The sequence below is a fragment of the Ochotona princeps genome, chromosome Y (assembly GCF_030435755.1).
Source record: "Ochotona princeps isolate mOchPri1 chromosome Y, mOchPri1.hap1, whole genome shotgun sequence".
Lineage (NCBI taxonomy): Eukaryota > Metazoa > Chordata > Mammalia > Lagomorpha > Ochotonidae > Ochotona > Ochotona princeps.
The window spans coordinates 18,524,317-18,541,358 of NC_080866.1; positions in this window are offsets into that span (position 1 = coordinate 18,524,317).

Sequence of the window (17,042 nt, forward strand, 5' to 3'; positions counted from 1 at the left end):
ATGTGACAAACATCAAAGAAGATACACAAGGGCATCTCATATTGTTGAAAGGAAAGATCCATCAGGACATAATTACCATCCTTAACACTTATGCTACAAGTCCAGATGCACCCAGGTATATGAGACAATTATTTATAAACTGAAAGGAAGATATAGATGAACACACAATAATCCTGAGAGATGTGAACACCTCATTAACATCAATAGATACATCATTGAGAAAAAAGCTCAACAGAGAAGCTACAGCGCTCACACAAACAATAGAGCAACTGGACTTAATAGACATATGCAGAACATTTCATCCTAATGCCACAGATAATATATTTTTTTCAGCAGTGCATGGCATCTTCTCCAAGACAGACCACATGATAGGACACAACACAAATCTAACAAACTTCAAAAAATTGGAATCATACCATGTACCTTCTAAGACCATCATGGGATGAAACTGGAAATCAGCAATTCGAAATGCCCAGGAAATATGTAAACTCTTGGAAGTTGAACAACATGCTATTAAATGAAGAATAGGTTAGAGAAGAAATTAAAAATGAGATAAAAATTTATGGAAACCAACGAAAATTCAGATACAACAGTTTAAATTTGTGGGACACCACCAAAACAGTGTTACATGGTAACTTTATTGCAATTGGTGCTCATGTTAAGGCCCAAGAAATGCATCAAATAACGGAACTAGGCACACACCTCCAAGTATTGGAAAAACAGCAGCAAAAGGATCCCACAATCAATAGGAAACAAGAAATTATCAAAAGAGACAGAAAATTAATCACATAGAAATTTTAAAAAAGTACACACAAAGATAATGAATTAAAAAGCTGGTTTATTGAGAAGATAAATAAAATAGACACCCCATTGGCCCAATTGACAAAGAAAAATACAAGATAAAGTGAGAATTAGCAGCATCAAAGATGAGAAAGGCAACATAACAACAGTCAGCGCAACCATTAAGAAAATAATTATAAATTATTGCAAAGAATTGTGACACAACAAATCAAAAGATCACCAGGAAATGGAAAGGTTCCTAGACTCCCACAACTTACCAAAATTTACCTCAGAGGCAACAGAAAACATGAATAAACCCATAACCGAAGAAAGGATAGAATCAGTGATTAAAGATCTACCCAATGGGCCCGGCGGCGTGGTCTAGCGGCTAAAGTCCTCGCCTTGAAAAGCCCCGGGATCCCATATGGGCGCCGGTTCTAATCCCGGCAGCTCCACTTCCCATCCAGCTCTCTGCTTGTGGCCTGGGAAAGCAGTTGAGGACGGCCCAATGCTTTGGGACACTGCACCCGCGTGGGAGACCCAGAGGAGGTTCCAGGTTCCCGGCATCGGATCGGCGCGCATCGGCCCGTTGCGGCTCACTTGGGGAGTGAATCATCGGATGGAAGATCTTCCTCTCTGTCTCTCCTCCTCTGTGTATATCTGGCTGTAATAAAATGAATAAATCTTTTTTAAAAAAAAAAAAAAGATCTACCCAAAAAGAAAAGCCCAGACACAGATGGCTTTACCACAGAATTCTACAAAACATTCCAAACAGAACTAACCCCAATCCTCCATAATCTCTTCAAAACAATAGAAAAGAAAGCAACCATTCCAAACTCATTCTATGAAGCCAACATCACTTTAATCCCAAAACCAGAGACGCAACAGAGAAAGAAAACTACAGACCTATTTCCCTGATGAGCATTAATGCTAAGATTCTCAACAAAATCCTAGCCAATAGAATTCAAAAAACACACATCAGAAAGATCATTCATCCGGATCAAGTAGGATTCATTCCTGGAATGCAGGGCTGGTTCAAAATACAGAAATCCATAAATGTAATGCACCACATCCAAAAACTGAAGAACAAAAATCACATAATAGTATCAATAGATGCAGAAAAAGACTTAAACAAAATCCAACATCACTTTATGGTAAAAACCCTAACCAGGATAGGCATAGAACAAACAATCCACAACATAATCAAAGCAATATATGAAAAACCCAATGCCAGCACCATAATGAATGAAGAAAAGCTGGAACCCTTTCCACTGAGATTTAGAACAAGACAAGGTTGCCAGCTAATCACCATCGCTATTCAACTTAGTCCTAGAGGTACTCACAGAGGCCTTAAGACAAGAAAAAGAAATCAAAGGAATCCAAATGGGAAATGAAGAAGTCAAGCTTTCACTACTTGCAGATGACATGATCCTTTACATAGAAGAACCAAGAGACTCAATACAGAGACTGCTAGAACATAAATGAGAGTTTGGTGGAGTGGCAGGGGACAATTCATGAACAAAAATCAACAGCCACAGTGGTTGTGAACAGCACCAAGATGGAAAAAGACCTAACCAGCAAGATACCATTCAAAATAACCGAGAAAAATATAAAGCATCTGGGAATAAATGTAACCAAAAATGTAGGAGACCTTTTCAAAGAAAATTACAAAATGCTTAAAAAAGAAATTGAATAAGACTTCAAAAGATGGAGTAACATCAATAGGATAGGTAAAATCAATATCATTAAAATGTCTATACTGCCAAAAGTAACAAATATATTCAATGCATTCCCAATCAAAGTACCTGAAACATTCTTGATAGAACTCGAAAATATGATACAGAGATTCATTCAGAAACACAAAAAATCATGAATAGCTAAAACCATTCTGAAGAATAGGAAGTTAACAGGGGGAATCACAGCCCCAGACCTCTGGACATACTATAGGGCAGTGGTTATCAAAACAGCCTGGTACTGGCACAAAGATAGAGAGGAAGATCAATGGAACAGAATAGAAACAACAGAAGGCAACCCACACAGATACAGCCAAATAACTAGACAAAAATAATAATACAATCCAAGCAAATGGGACGTTTTCTTCAATAAATGCTGTTGGGACAACTGGTTAATAGCCTGTAGAAACAAGAAGATACACCCACACCTTTCACCATACAATAAGATTAAATCTAAATGGATAAAAGAGTCAAATCTACATCCAGAAACCTGCAAAGATTTGTAAGAAAATGTTGGAAATACCCTTCAAGATTTAGGTGAAGGCCCCAACTTACTAAAAGGGACGTAAAAGGCACTAGCAATCAAGACCAGAATAAACAAATGGAACTTTGTCAAACTAAGAAGCTTCTGTAGAGCAAGGGAACCAATCAACAAAGTAAAAAGCAACCCACAGAATGGGAAAAGATCTTTGCGCACTACATAAGTAATAGGGGGCTAATCTCCAGAATATACATAGATCTGCAGAACAACCAAAACACCAAAACAAATAATCCACTCAAGAAATGGGCACTGAAAATGGGCAGATGTTTCACAAAGGAAAAAACCCAAATGGCAAACAAACACATGAAAAAATGCTCAAGCTCCCTGGCAATAAAGGAAATCCAAATGAAGACAATCACGAAGTACCACCTAACGCCAGTAAGGTTGACACAGATACAAAGAAACACCAACAACACCTGCACGCCAGGATGTAGGGAAAAGGGAACCCTACTCCACTGCGGTTGGGACTGCAGACTTGTACAGCCCATATGGATATCATTTTGAAGAATACTCAAACAGCTGAAAATCTGTATACCATACGATCCAGAAATCGCACTCCCTGGAATATATCCAAAGCATTTGTTGCACGAGAAACCAACATGCACCCCTATGTTTATATCAGCACAATCAATTATTGCAAAAACTTGAAAGCAACCGAAATGCCCATCAACAGAAGACAGGATAAGAAAGCTATGGTTCATTTACTCCATGGAATACTACTCAGATATTAATAAAAAAAAAAGCGAAATGTAGTTTTTTGTGGCCAAATGGGCACAGCTGGAAACCATTATGTTAAGAAATACAAGCCAATTCCAAAAGGTTAAATACCACATGTTTGCCTTAGTATAAGATGAAAGGATGTCAATCCGGTCTGTAACACCCATATATTGTAATATTTTTTTAACCTCAAACAGCCAGTATCTAATGCATTAAAATATTTTGATGTTATCAATGAACACACAATTAATGTCAGTCAGACTGCTTATGTTCAATATCAAAGAATTGTAAAGCCTAATATACTCTTAAGACCCTAAGCTATTTGGAAATGGGGCGGGAGGGCAGAGAAATCTTCCATCTCCTTAGAAAGTGTGAGGAAGGTGTGAAGTATAACCTATCAGCAATATAACAGGTAATTCATAGACAACAGACTTGAATCAGCATTAGACAATAGTAAAACTACAAAGACATATGGGGGAACCAGAGCAATCCCGAACACCTCTTAACTGGAAGTCATATGCACACAGCAGTGAGGGACCCCAGAGTGGAGCAGGTGAACAGGAGGAGGTGTGTATCCCAACCCTGAAGACTCCCAGATCCTTACCAAGGACTATCAGTATAGGCAGTAAAGACTACATCCCAACTGTCAAGGAGACCACGGGGAATTGGAGTGCCTTCAGAGGCCAAGAACTCTGAGGTCAACCAGGCCCTTCTGGATCTACCACATGGGATGAAAGAGGCCTAAATCCTTCCTCACAGAACCCAAGGTGTTTGGAACAAGAGCCAAGAGCCCTGAGGAATCTCCAGAAATAGAGGGAGAGGAAGCTTCCTTCAGGACTGTGGAGAGGAGCTTCTTCTGTTCCTTACTTAGTTCCAACTTTGGACCCCCACCCTCTGCAGCAAGGATGATCAGACTCGCTCTGGAAGGCTCCCCCTCCCTCCCCCAAATAGAGAATAGATAGAGAAATACAAGGAATAGATAGAGAAATAGATAGAAAAATACAAGGAAAGCTTACAATCAAACAGAAAAGGATCAGTGTGAATCTACATATACCTTACTAGGTGGGACACAAAGATTAGTTACTCCTCACTAGGGTACTGAGGATTTCTCTGCACACCGCTCCTAAAAATGTTCTGCACCTAAACCTTTGATATATGTCTTGTTAGAGTTGTTAGCCAGTCTAGACTGCCCAAAAAACAATGCTATAAAATGCTAAATACTATAATGAAAATAGACACAAGACGGCTTAATAATAATCTATAACCTTTTAAAGGTGTATAGAACTCAGTTATATATAAGCTAAAATTGAGAGACTCACCAGATGGTCAACATAGGAGGATGGATGTGAAGGAGCTCACAGACAGAGAGGGATAGAATGCGACAAAAGGGTAAGTGGAGCAGCATAGGGCTGCAGGGAGAGGAACATGTAGCTCCCTGGACAGTATGGAGCCAAAAAAATCCACACAACTTGGAAGAGCAACCAGTAAAAAACAAAACAAAATAAAACAAAAGGCAGGCAAGACAGCGTCCTGGTCCAGACCTACTGAGTCACGTTTAAATGCAGCTGCCAGGAGAAGCAGCCACCAGGAGCCGCACCCACGGCAAAGGTCCTCACCAGCGGCAGAGGCAGACTGCAAGAACCTGAGGTTTGAGTGAGCTGGGTAGAGGCAGCAGTGGGTCAGAGGCTCCCGGAGTTAACCCTCCAGGGGCACGCACAGAGCCCGAACATCCTTGGTGCTCATCTCTCCATTCCTCCCCGCCAGAGATTCCAGCATCTGGGGACACAGGGCAAGTGCCATGAAACTGCGAAGACTGTGTCTTGGAGGAGACACACAGCAGTTCTGTGCACTGAGAAGAAAGACAAAAGATGAACTGAATACTCCCCCATGCCTTGCGGACTGACACACAGTTAGATGGCACTGACCCACAGAAACTCGTGCACGCCTCTGGGGTGTGAGAACCCGGGAGCGCCTCTGGGCTGGGCGGTCCTGTACAAGCGCTGGGGTGGGCGGTCCCCTGTGAGCACTGGGGTGGGCGGTGCTGTGATGCTGGGGTGGGCAGACCTGCGCAGGAGGTGCATCCAGAGAGCACCTGGAGTACTCCACACCCTACAGTCCGTGATTGGGAGATGCACCAGGATGGCACTGTGGACCTGCGTGCAGGAGGCATCCCCAGAGAGCACCTGGAAACTCCACGCACTGCAGTCCCTGGCACTGTGGACACACTGAGAAGGCACCTAGAATCCTCCATGCCCTGTGATCCCACACATAGGGAGCACAAACAGAGAGTACCTGCATTCCCTCATGTGCTGTGGTCGCATACATGTAGGGGACGAGCTGAGAGTGCGCTTTGAATCTGCTGGGCCTTGGAAGTGGCGCCCCGAAGTCTAGGGTGCTGGAGACGCAACAAAAGGGCCTTGACAATTCCCAAACCTGCTACTCCATGCCTGCAGGCTCTGATCTCTGAACGATAGCACATGGAGACCCCTTAGCACGCTGGTGCCTGGGGCTCTCATAAAGAAACACTAACACAATGGGAAGAAATACCAGAAAAGGTAATGATCCAGATAAGAGAGCCAGCATCCCACCAATAAAGGATCAACGGCCAATGTCTATTTCTGAGATGCGAGATGAAGACATGGAAGGTCTACCAGACAAGGAATTCAAAAAAATGATGTTAAAATTGGTCAGAGACAATGAAAAGAATTGGGAGGGTGTCAAGGAATTCAAGAGCCACATAGTCACAGAAATACAACAAATAAAAAGTAAAATCCTTGACTTAGAGCACAAAATTGAGAGCCTATCCAACAGAATAAATACAGCAGAAGAGAGGAGCTCTGAAATGGAAGACACACAAAATGAACATACTTAGCTCATTAAACAGCTGGAGACAAGTCTGAACAAAGCCAGTAAGACCATACAAGAAATGAAAGATAACCTCAGAAAATTGAATATTAGGATAATTGGCCTTCCTGAAGGAGCTGAAACAGAGTCACGAATGCAAATGGTACTTGACGAAATTATACAGGAAAAGTTCCAAAACATTTGAAACATGAACCCTGCCCAAATCCAGGACGGTAAGAGGACTCCCAGCAGATATGACCCAAAGAGATCTTCACCCAGACATATGGTGCTCAAGTTCCACTCCAACGAAGACAAAGAAAGAATCCTGAGACAAGTACAAAGCAGAGAACAGATGACATACAGGGGAATACCAATCAGGATCACTGCTGATTTCTTTGAAGAGAACTTACAAGCAAGAAGAGAAGGGACAAAGATCTTCCAAATCCTGAATCAGAACAACTGTCAACCAAGAATAATGTACCCAGCAAAGATCTCATTCATATTTGAGAACGAAATCAGATACTTCCATAGCAAAGAGAATTTAGAAGAATATGCCTGCACAAAACCAGCTCTACAAAATCTCCTTAGAAATGCACTAAATCTAGAAAAAAAGGAGGTGAATCATAAGCAAAGATGGCAAACAGGAAGGTCTCCCCACTAAAGTCCACACAAGGAGCGGCAATTACACAGAAATCAACACCCACAAAAACATACGCATGGCAGAGAAAAATTGCAACCTCTCAATTTTAACTCTCAACACAAATGGCCTTAACTCGCCAATCAAAAAGCATAGATTAACGGAATGGATCATCAAACAGGACCCAACTATCTGTTGCCTACAAGAGACATATCTGACCAGAAAAGACTCCAAGAAACTGAAAGTGAAGGGATGGAAAAAAAGAAAAATCATGCCAATGGATGAGAAAAAAGGCAGGGGTAGCTGTCTTAATTTCAGATGATATAGACTTCAGTCTTACAAGAATCAAAAAGTACAGGGAAGATCATTATATAGTGGTGAAGGGATTGATAAATCAGGAAGTAATTATAATTATGAACATATAAGCACCTAATTCCAATACACCTAGCTACATGAAGCAATTACTTACAGACTTAAGGGGAGACATAGATATGCACACAATAATTGTGGGTGATTTTATCACTCGGCTAACAACAATAGACAGATCAACAAAACAAAAAAACTTAACAAAGAAACAACAGAGCTCATACAAACAATTGAACAACACGACTTCGTAGATATTTATAGAACTTTTTATCCTAAGGCCACAGTTTATCCATTTTTCAGCAGTGCATGGCACCTTCTCCAGGATCGACCACATGATAGGACACAAAGCAAACCTAAATGACTTCAAAAAGATAGGAATCATACCATGTACCCTCTCAGACCAACACGAAATGAAATTGGAATTCAGCAATTCAAAATGCCCCAGGAAATACAGAAACTCTTAGAGGCTGAACAATATGCTATTGAATGAACAATGGGTCAGGGAAGAAATTAAAGATGAGATCAAAAAATTTATGGAAACCAATGAAAACTCTGACACAACATTCCATAATATGTGGGACACTGCCAAAGCAGTGCTACAGGGTAAACTGATTGCAATTGGAGCTCATGTCAAGGCCCAAGAGAGGCGCCAAATAGAGGAGGTAACCACACACCTCCAGGAATTGGAAAAACAGCAGCAGAAGAGCCCCACACACAACAGGAAACAAGAAATCATCAAAACAAGGGAGGAAATTAATCAGATAGAAATAAAAAAAGCTATACACAAAATCAATGAATCCAAAAGCTGGCTTTTTGAAAAGACAAACAAAATAGACACCCCGTTAGCCCGATTGACAAAAAAAAAAAAAAAAGACAAAGCAAGAATTAACAGCATCAAAGATGAAAAAGGCAACATAACAACAGACACTGCAAATATTAAGAACATAATCAGAAATTACTACAAAGCTCTGTACTCCAACAAATCAGAAGATCACCAAGAAATGGAAAAGTTTTTAGACTTCTACCACTTACCAAAATTTACCTTGGAAGCAACAAATCACATGAACAAACCCATAGCAGAAGCAGAGATTGAATCAGTGATTAAAGATCTCCCAACAAAGAAAAGCCCAGACACAGAAGGCTTCACTACAGAATTCTACAAAACATTCCAAACAGAGCTAACCCCAATCCTCCATAATCTCTTCAAAACAATAGAAAAGAAAGCAACCATTCCAAACTCATTCTATGAAGCCAACATTACCTTAATCCCAAAACCAGACAGAGACACAACAGAGAAAGAAAACTACAGACCTATTTCTTTGATGAACATTGATGCTAAGATTCTCAACAAAATCCTAGCCAATAGAATTCAAAAAACACACATCAGAAAGATCATTCATCCGGATCAAGTAGGATTCATTCCTGGAATGCAGGGCTGGTTCAAAATACAGAAATCCATAAATGTAATGCACCACATCCAAAAACTGAAGAACAAAAATCACATAATAGTATCAATAGATGCAGAAAAAGACTTAAACAAAATCCAACATCACTTTATGGTAAAAACCCTAACCAAGGTAGGAATAAAAACAGCAATCCACAACATAATCAAAGCAATATATGAAAAACCCAACGCCAGCATCATACTGAAGGGAGGAAACCTGGAACCCTACCCATTGAAATCTGGAACAATACAAGGATGTCTGCTTTCTCCGCTGCTGTTCAACATAGTCCTAGAGGTACTCGCTGAGGCCTTAAGACAAGAAAAATAAATCAGAGGAATCCAAATGGGAAACGAAGAAGTCAAGCTTTCACTATGCGCAGATGACATGTTCCTTATGTAGAAGAGCAAGGAGTCTCAATACAGAAACTGCTAGAACTTATACGAGACTTTGGAAGAGTGGCAGGGTACAAAATTAATGAACAAAAATCAACAACCATAGTATGCAAATAGCCCAAAGATGGAAAAAGACCTAACCAGCAAGATACCATTAAAAATAACAGAGAAAAGTGTCAAGTATATGGGAATAAATGTAACCAAAAATGTAGGAGACCTATTTGAAGAAAACTACAAACTACTTAAAAAAGAAATTGAAGAAGACTTCAAAAGATGGATTAACATCCCATGCTCCAGGATAGGTAAAATCAATATCATTAAAATGTCTATACTGCCAAGAGCAAGATATACATTCACCGCAATCTCAATCAAATTGCCCAAAACATTCTTCATGGAATTGGAAATAATGATTCAAAGATTCATCTGGAAACACAAAAAAACCATGAATAGCTAGAACCATTCTCAAGAACAGGAAGTTAGCAGGGGAAATCACAGTCCCAGACCTCTGGACATACTATAGGGCAGTGGTTATCAAAACAGCCTGGTATTGGCACAAATATAGAGAGGACGATCAGTGGAACAGAATAGAAACAACAGAAAGCAACCCACACAGATACAGCCAAATAATCTTTGACAAAAAGACAAACGACAATCCAAGGAAATGGGACTGTCTGTTCAATAAATGCTGTTGGGACAACTGGTTAATAGCCTGCAGAAACAAAAAGATAGACCCACATCTCTCACCATACACCAAGATCAAATCTAAATGGATAACAAATCTAAAGCTACATCCAGAAACCTTCAAACACTTGAAAGAAAATATCGGAAATCTCTGCAAGATCTAGTTGTAGGTCCCTACTTCCTAAAAAGGACACCAAAAGCAATAGCAATCAAAACCAGAATAAACAAATGGGACCTCATCAAACTAAGCAGCTTCTGTACAGCTAGGGAAACAATCAACAAAGTAAAAAGGCAACCCACAGAATGGGAGAAGATCTTTGGGCACTAAGTAGATGATAGAGGGCTAATCTCCAAAACATACAAAGAACTACAAAACAACCAAAATGCCAAAACAAACAAGCTACTCAAAAAATGGGCATGGGAAATGGGCAGACACTTCTCAAAGGAACAAACCCAAATGGCAAATAAACATATGAAAAAATGCTCAAGTTCCCTGGCAATAAGGAAAATACAAATTAAAACATCAATGAGGTAACACCTGACGCCAGTAAGACTGGCCCACATGAATAAAAGCACCAACAACACTTGCTGGCGGGGCTGCGGGAAAAAGGGAACCCTACTTCACTGCTGGTGGGGCTGCAGGCTGGCACAGCCACTGTGGAAATCAGTATGGAGAACATTCAAACAACTGAAAATCAACATACTGTATGATCCAGCACTAGCACTCCTAGGAATATATCCAGAACACTTGTTTTATGAGAAACCAACATGCACTCCTATGTTCATAGCAGCACAATCAGTAATTGTAAAAACAGGGAAGCAGCCAAACTGCCCATCAGCAGAGGATTGTAAGAAAGCTATGGTTCATCTACTCTATGCAATACTACTCAGCTATTAAAAAAAAAAAAAAAAAGCAGTTCTTTGTGTCCAAATGGGCCAAACTGGAAACCATAATGCTAAGGGAAATGAGCCAATCCCAAAAGATTAAATATCACATGTTTGCCTTAATTTAAGATGATATAATGTTATGTATAACATGTTATGTTATGGATGTTATATGTTGTGTATAAACTAAAATTGAAATGTCAATGAGGTGATCACAGAAGGTTGTTAAGAACTCGCATTTGTTTTTAACATATTGGTTACTCATTACTATGTCAATTAATTCCATAATGATGTCAATTTTTGCTGATGGTATGTTGGAGCTTTTAATTGATCAGGATGATACACTGCTGGCTGTATCTTTAAACCAGAGAGGGTCTACCTAAGAAGCCGTTGAACTTGACTGGACAATAAGATGCTGGACTCTATGTTTGGTATATGCTTGCAATGGGGGAATCTCAAATGAACTTGAACTGTGGTTATGCAACAAGGTGGAGGAATCCACCATGGTGGGAGGGTTTGGGGAGGGGTGGGGAGAATCCCAGTACCTATGAAATTGTGTCACATAGTACAAAGTAACTAATGAATAAAAATAAAAAAAGCTAAAATTGAAACATCAATGAAGAAGTCACAGGATGTAGTTAAGAACTTGCATTTTTTTCTTCTTCTTTTAAATATTGGTTACTCAATACTATGTCAATTAATTCCACAATGTTATAAGATGTTGCTGATGTCATGTTGGGGCTTTTAATTGATTGCGGTGATATTCTGCTGGCTCTATCTTCAGACCAGCCATGGTCTTCCCAAGAAGACATTGAACTTATCTGGACAACAAGATGCTGTACTTTATGCTTGGTATATGCTTGCAATGAAAGAGAACCAACTGAACTTGAACTGTGATAACGCAATAAGGTGCAGGAATCCACCATGGGGGAAGGGTTTGTGTAGAGTTGGGGAGAATCCCAGTTCCTATAAAACTGTGTCAATAATGCAATGTAATTTAAATAAAAAAATATATAGAATGTTTCCTGAGCCTCAACCCCAGACTATTTCAATATCTGTACACAAAACCACAGCAGAGGATGGATCTAGAATCCCAGGCTTCAAGGCTGAACTGCTCCAACTTCCTACACATACAGCTACAGTCAGGATAGCAAAACATTCAAACTGCCAGGCCAGAATTACTGGAGATCCATTGACAGCATGTTGGTGGTACACAGAGCTTAAATTTTGAGTCTGAAACCAGAACTGACTCAAGATGCACTCACAGCATAGCAGCTGTGGATTGGAAAATTTCCAAGCTTCAAGCACAGTCTTGCTCAAGATCTTTGCACTGAATAGAGCTGGTGGATTGAGCTAGAATGCAAATTTCAAGCCTGAACTGGACCGAGTACCGTGAGCCACAGCTATGATGCCAGGGTACAAAGTATTCAAGTTTGCAGGCAAAAATCCTTGGAGACTGTCTATAGAATGGCAGCAGAGTGCAGACCCAAAGTTCTGAGTCTGAAGACTGCAACTACTAAAGTTTCTCTTACGGATGGAAAAATTCTCAACTCTTAATTTCAGACTACTTCAAGATTTGTCCATCAAATGACAGCAGCAGGCAGAGCTAGAATCCCAAGTCTGAATCCTGACTGTTATAGGGTTCCAGGGCTGCAGCTGTGTAGCTGGGATTTCAAAGTACCTGAAGCTCCAGGAAAGATCCACTCACAGCATGGTGGCAATGGACAGGAAAACTCCTACCCTCAAGTCCAGAGTAGCTCATGTTTTAACATTAATATGGTTGCAGTGGAGAGAGTTACAATTGCTAGCCTAAAGCTTAAATGGCCCTAGTTCCCAGGGCTGTAGTCACACATGAAGGACAGGTACAAAGCATTAAATTCTCCAGCCCAGACTTAATGGAGATCCATCAACAGCTTTGTGCACTGGGAGAAACCAAAACCCTGAGTCTGAAGTTAGGACCAAATTGAGAACCACTCACAATCAAGCAGTATGAACAGAAAATTCCTGAGCCTCAAGCCTAGACTGGCTCAAGATCTTCCAACTGAATGTAAGAGGTGGACACAGCCAGAGTCTTAAGTTTCAAACCTGAACTAGCTGAGTTACAGAGGCTTCTGCCATGCATCTGGGAGAGCAAAAATCATGAGCCCATAGCCCAGAATTACTGTAGAATCACCCAGAGCATGTTGGAGGTTGATGGAGACAAATCCTCAGTTCTAAAACACAGACACACTTGAAATCTGCCCTGAGCATGGCAGTCTTGGGTGAGAAAAAAAAAAAAAAAACAGCCTAGAGTAGTTCATGATCTAGCCACAGAATTGTGGCTGTGGACAGAGCTAGAATTTCAAGCCTCATGCCTGAGAACCCTGAGGTTCAGGTGTTGCAGCCATGCAGCTAAGGGAAAAAGCACCCAAGTACCTAACCGAGTTTGGTGGATATCAGCACAATGCGAAGTGGTGGTCTGTAGAGATAAGATCCTGAGTCTGAAGCCCAGTGCCACTCAAGATTCTCTCATAGTATGGTACTGTGGATGGAAAAGTGTCTGAGCCTCAAGCCCAGAAAATTTTATTTCTGCCCGTAGAATAGGAATGGTCAACAGAGCTATAATTCCAATGTCTCAAGTATGAATGCCTAAAGATCTCACGTTGCAGCCACACAGATCAGGGAAGCAAAGCAACAGAACCTTCAGCTCAGACGTCTTGAAAACAAACCTACTGCATTGTTGCAGTAGGCAGAGCCAATAGCTGGATTCTGAAACAAAGACCTTTTGAGATCTATCCACAGCATGGTGGCAGTGGATGTAAAAAATCCCCAGGCCTCAAATTTAGATTAGCTCATGATCTCTCCACTGAATAGCAGCAGTGAGTAATGCTATAAACCCAATCTCATGCCTGAGTGCCCTGAGGTACTGCTGCTGCAGCCACACAGTTCAGGGTGAAGAGCACCCGAGCCTGCAGCCAAGACTCATTGGAGTTCCACCTAACTTATGATGGCAATGGTGGCCATGGATAGAATAAATTTCTAAGTCTCAAGACCAGGCAAGCTTAATATCACCTCACAAAATGATTGTAGTAGATACAGTTAGATTCCCGATCATCAGTCATGACTGTCCCAAGCCCTCAGGTTGCTAACACATAGTTAAAGGAAGCAAAGCACCAGAGCTTCCAGTGCAGACTTACTGGAAACAAACCCATTGCATTGTTGTAGTAGGCTGAACCAATATCTTGAGTCTATAATCTGGACCCACTTCAGATCCACCAACAGCATGACAATCATGTATGGAAATATTCCCAAGCCTCAATCCAGACTAGCTCAAGGTCTGTGCTTCAAATGTAGGTGGCAGTGGAGAGAGTTGAAATCACAGTCCTCAAGCCTAAATCAAACTGAGTTCCCAGAACTACATCCGCACAGTTGCAGCTGCACATCACCTGAGCTTACAGCCCAGACTTCCAGGAGATTGGACCATAGCATGACAGCCATGGGTGGAGGCAAAATTCAAATGTGAAGCCTGAACTAGAGCGTTCCAGATCTGTTGAAGAATGCTGGCAATAGACAGAAAAATAACTATACCTCTACCCCAGAATAGCTGTTGATTTTCCCACCAAATAACAGTGGTTTATACAGTTAGAAATCCTGGCCCTCAAGGTCAGAGTAGCTCATGATTTGTCCGGGGATTGGCAGATGTTTGGGAATAGAATTCCAATCTTTAATCCTGAAGCTTAAGTTCCAGGGGGTTGGGCCAGGCAGCCCAGGAAGCAAAGCGACTGAGCCTTAAAAGAATTACTGGCTATCTGTCCACAGCATGGTGGCAGTGGGTGGAACATCAAGCTCGAATCTGAAGCCTGCAACAATTTGAGAATTGTCCACAGCAAGGTGTACTGAATGGAAAATTTTCCTGATACTCAATTGTTAAAATCTCAAGATCTGCCCATCAAATTGCTGTGCATGGCAGAGCTAGAATCCCAAACTTCAAGCCTGAATTGGCCCCTTTCCCACTGTTGCAGCCACATAGCTAGTGGAGCAAAGTCCCAGAGCCTGCAAAAAGGACATGATGATATATGAGAACAGCATGGTGTCAGAAGGTGGAACTTAATCTCAACTTTGAAGCCTAGACCCATTTGAGAGACCACTACATCATGTAGGCTATGGATAAAAATAATGGTGGTGGTGGACAAGAGTTTAAATTCCAAACCTCAAGCAAAATTCATCTGAGTTTCCACATCTATAGTCACAAAGCTCAAGGATACAAGCACACTATCTTGCAGTCCAAATTCACTGGAACTCCACAAACAGCATGGTGGTGGTGAGCAAAGCCAATATCTTGAGTTTGAAGCCCAGAGATCTCAATACAGCATTGTGGCAATGGAAAGAAATATTCCTGAGCCTTATACTGGAGTAATTCAATTGAAACCCACCAAATGAGATCCAAGCTTCAAAACTGATCTGGCCCTATACAAGGGCCTGCAGCCATGTACCTGGGGAAGCAAAACACCCAAGCCCCCACCCCAGACCTACTGGGGATCCAACAAAATATGAAGATCATAAGTGCAGCCAAAATCTCAAGTCTGATGTCTGGACCCACTTGAGATTCACCCACAGAATGAGTCCATTTGTAGAACTGAAATTAAAATGAAATAAATATGGCTCATTGCTAGCTGCAACACTTCTCAATTTTATACCCCATGGTTTGCTTGGTTGGCTAGGGAACTGTATGAGACTGTGTCGACGCACAGGCTGAGCCTCCTATATGACCTTCATCATGAATGGTTCCCACTTACCAGGGATTCAAGTCCAAGTCCAATTATCTCAGGCCTGAATCCAGTTATCTGGACTGACAGACTGGGTGGGAGAAGGGCACAGAATTCCCGACTGAGATAGGCACAGAATGCACAGCACCTCCTCTCTTACTACACTATGCCATTGTCTATTGCCCCTATAAAAACTCTGTAAACGTACTGTTTGGTGCTACACTCTGGTAAGGGGTGTCAGTCTTGGTAAGTCAATCAGTTGCCTTGTTTCCTTCCCATTGTAATTATAGCTTTGTTGTGACTGCCATTGGTGTAATATTCCATTTTAGTAATCAAGTGAATACAACATTTGGTGCATTGGTCAGAAAATTGAAATGATTGAAACAGGACACTTTCTCTAAATTGCTGTTCTCACCATTTTTCCCTAGGAAGCTAAAGGTCAGAAACAGGACCCTTTCTCCAGATTGCTCTACTCAACACCTTTTCAGGGAAAGTTAATAATCTGAAACAGAGCCCTTCCTCTGGATCGGAGAGGTAAGGCATGGGGTGCACCATCTGGAACAAAGGGTTTGCTGGTTGCAGTTCCTATGGGGATGCTGGGAGTCCCAACCTGGTTTGGTTTTATTTGTCAGGGATCCCACATTTACGCAATTGCTATCACCTGCTGACCTTATTTTTCTTTTTGTGCTGTGTGTCTGTGCTGTTGCTTCTTTGTTCAACATGAGTCAAAATCCAAGTACTTCCACTCCTCTAGCCTTAGTGTTGTCTTGCTTTCAGGATTTCAAAAAAACTGCATCAGGTTTATGTTTGTAAGTCAAAAAGTTGACCATCAATACCTTCTGTGATCTTGATTGACCTATAATGAAAGTATCTTTGGAGGGCACCTCTTCTTTACCCATTGTTTGTGCTGTGCGTGCAACTGCCTTTACAAATCAGGATGATTCCTTACACAGTGACATGCAAGAAGTTGTTTGAAAACCCCCTACCATGGTTAAAGCCTTTTGTCTCCCCTGTACTTGAAAATTATATGCAAATTCTAACTTGCTGTTGTAAGAATGGAATAGATGTTAAGCCCCCACTTCACCAACTCCTCCCTCCATTGCCCCAAATAACGAGGAGCTATAGTCATCACTCTATGCATTTCCTCCTTGTCCTAAAAAGGAAGGAGAAAGTGATACACATAAAAGTAGAGAACAATACCTTAGCCCATACTAAACATGGTCAGTAGTTAAATTCCAAAAGCTTCCTCCCATTTTGCAACATCCGCATGACAGGG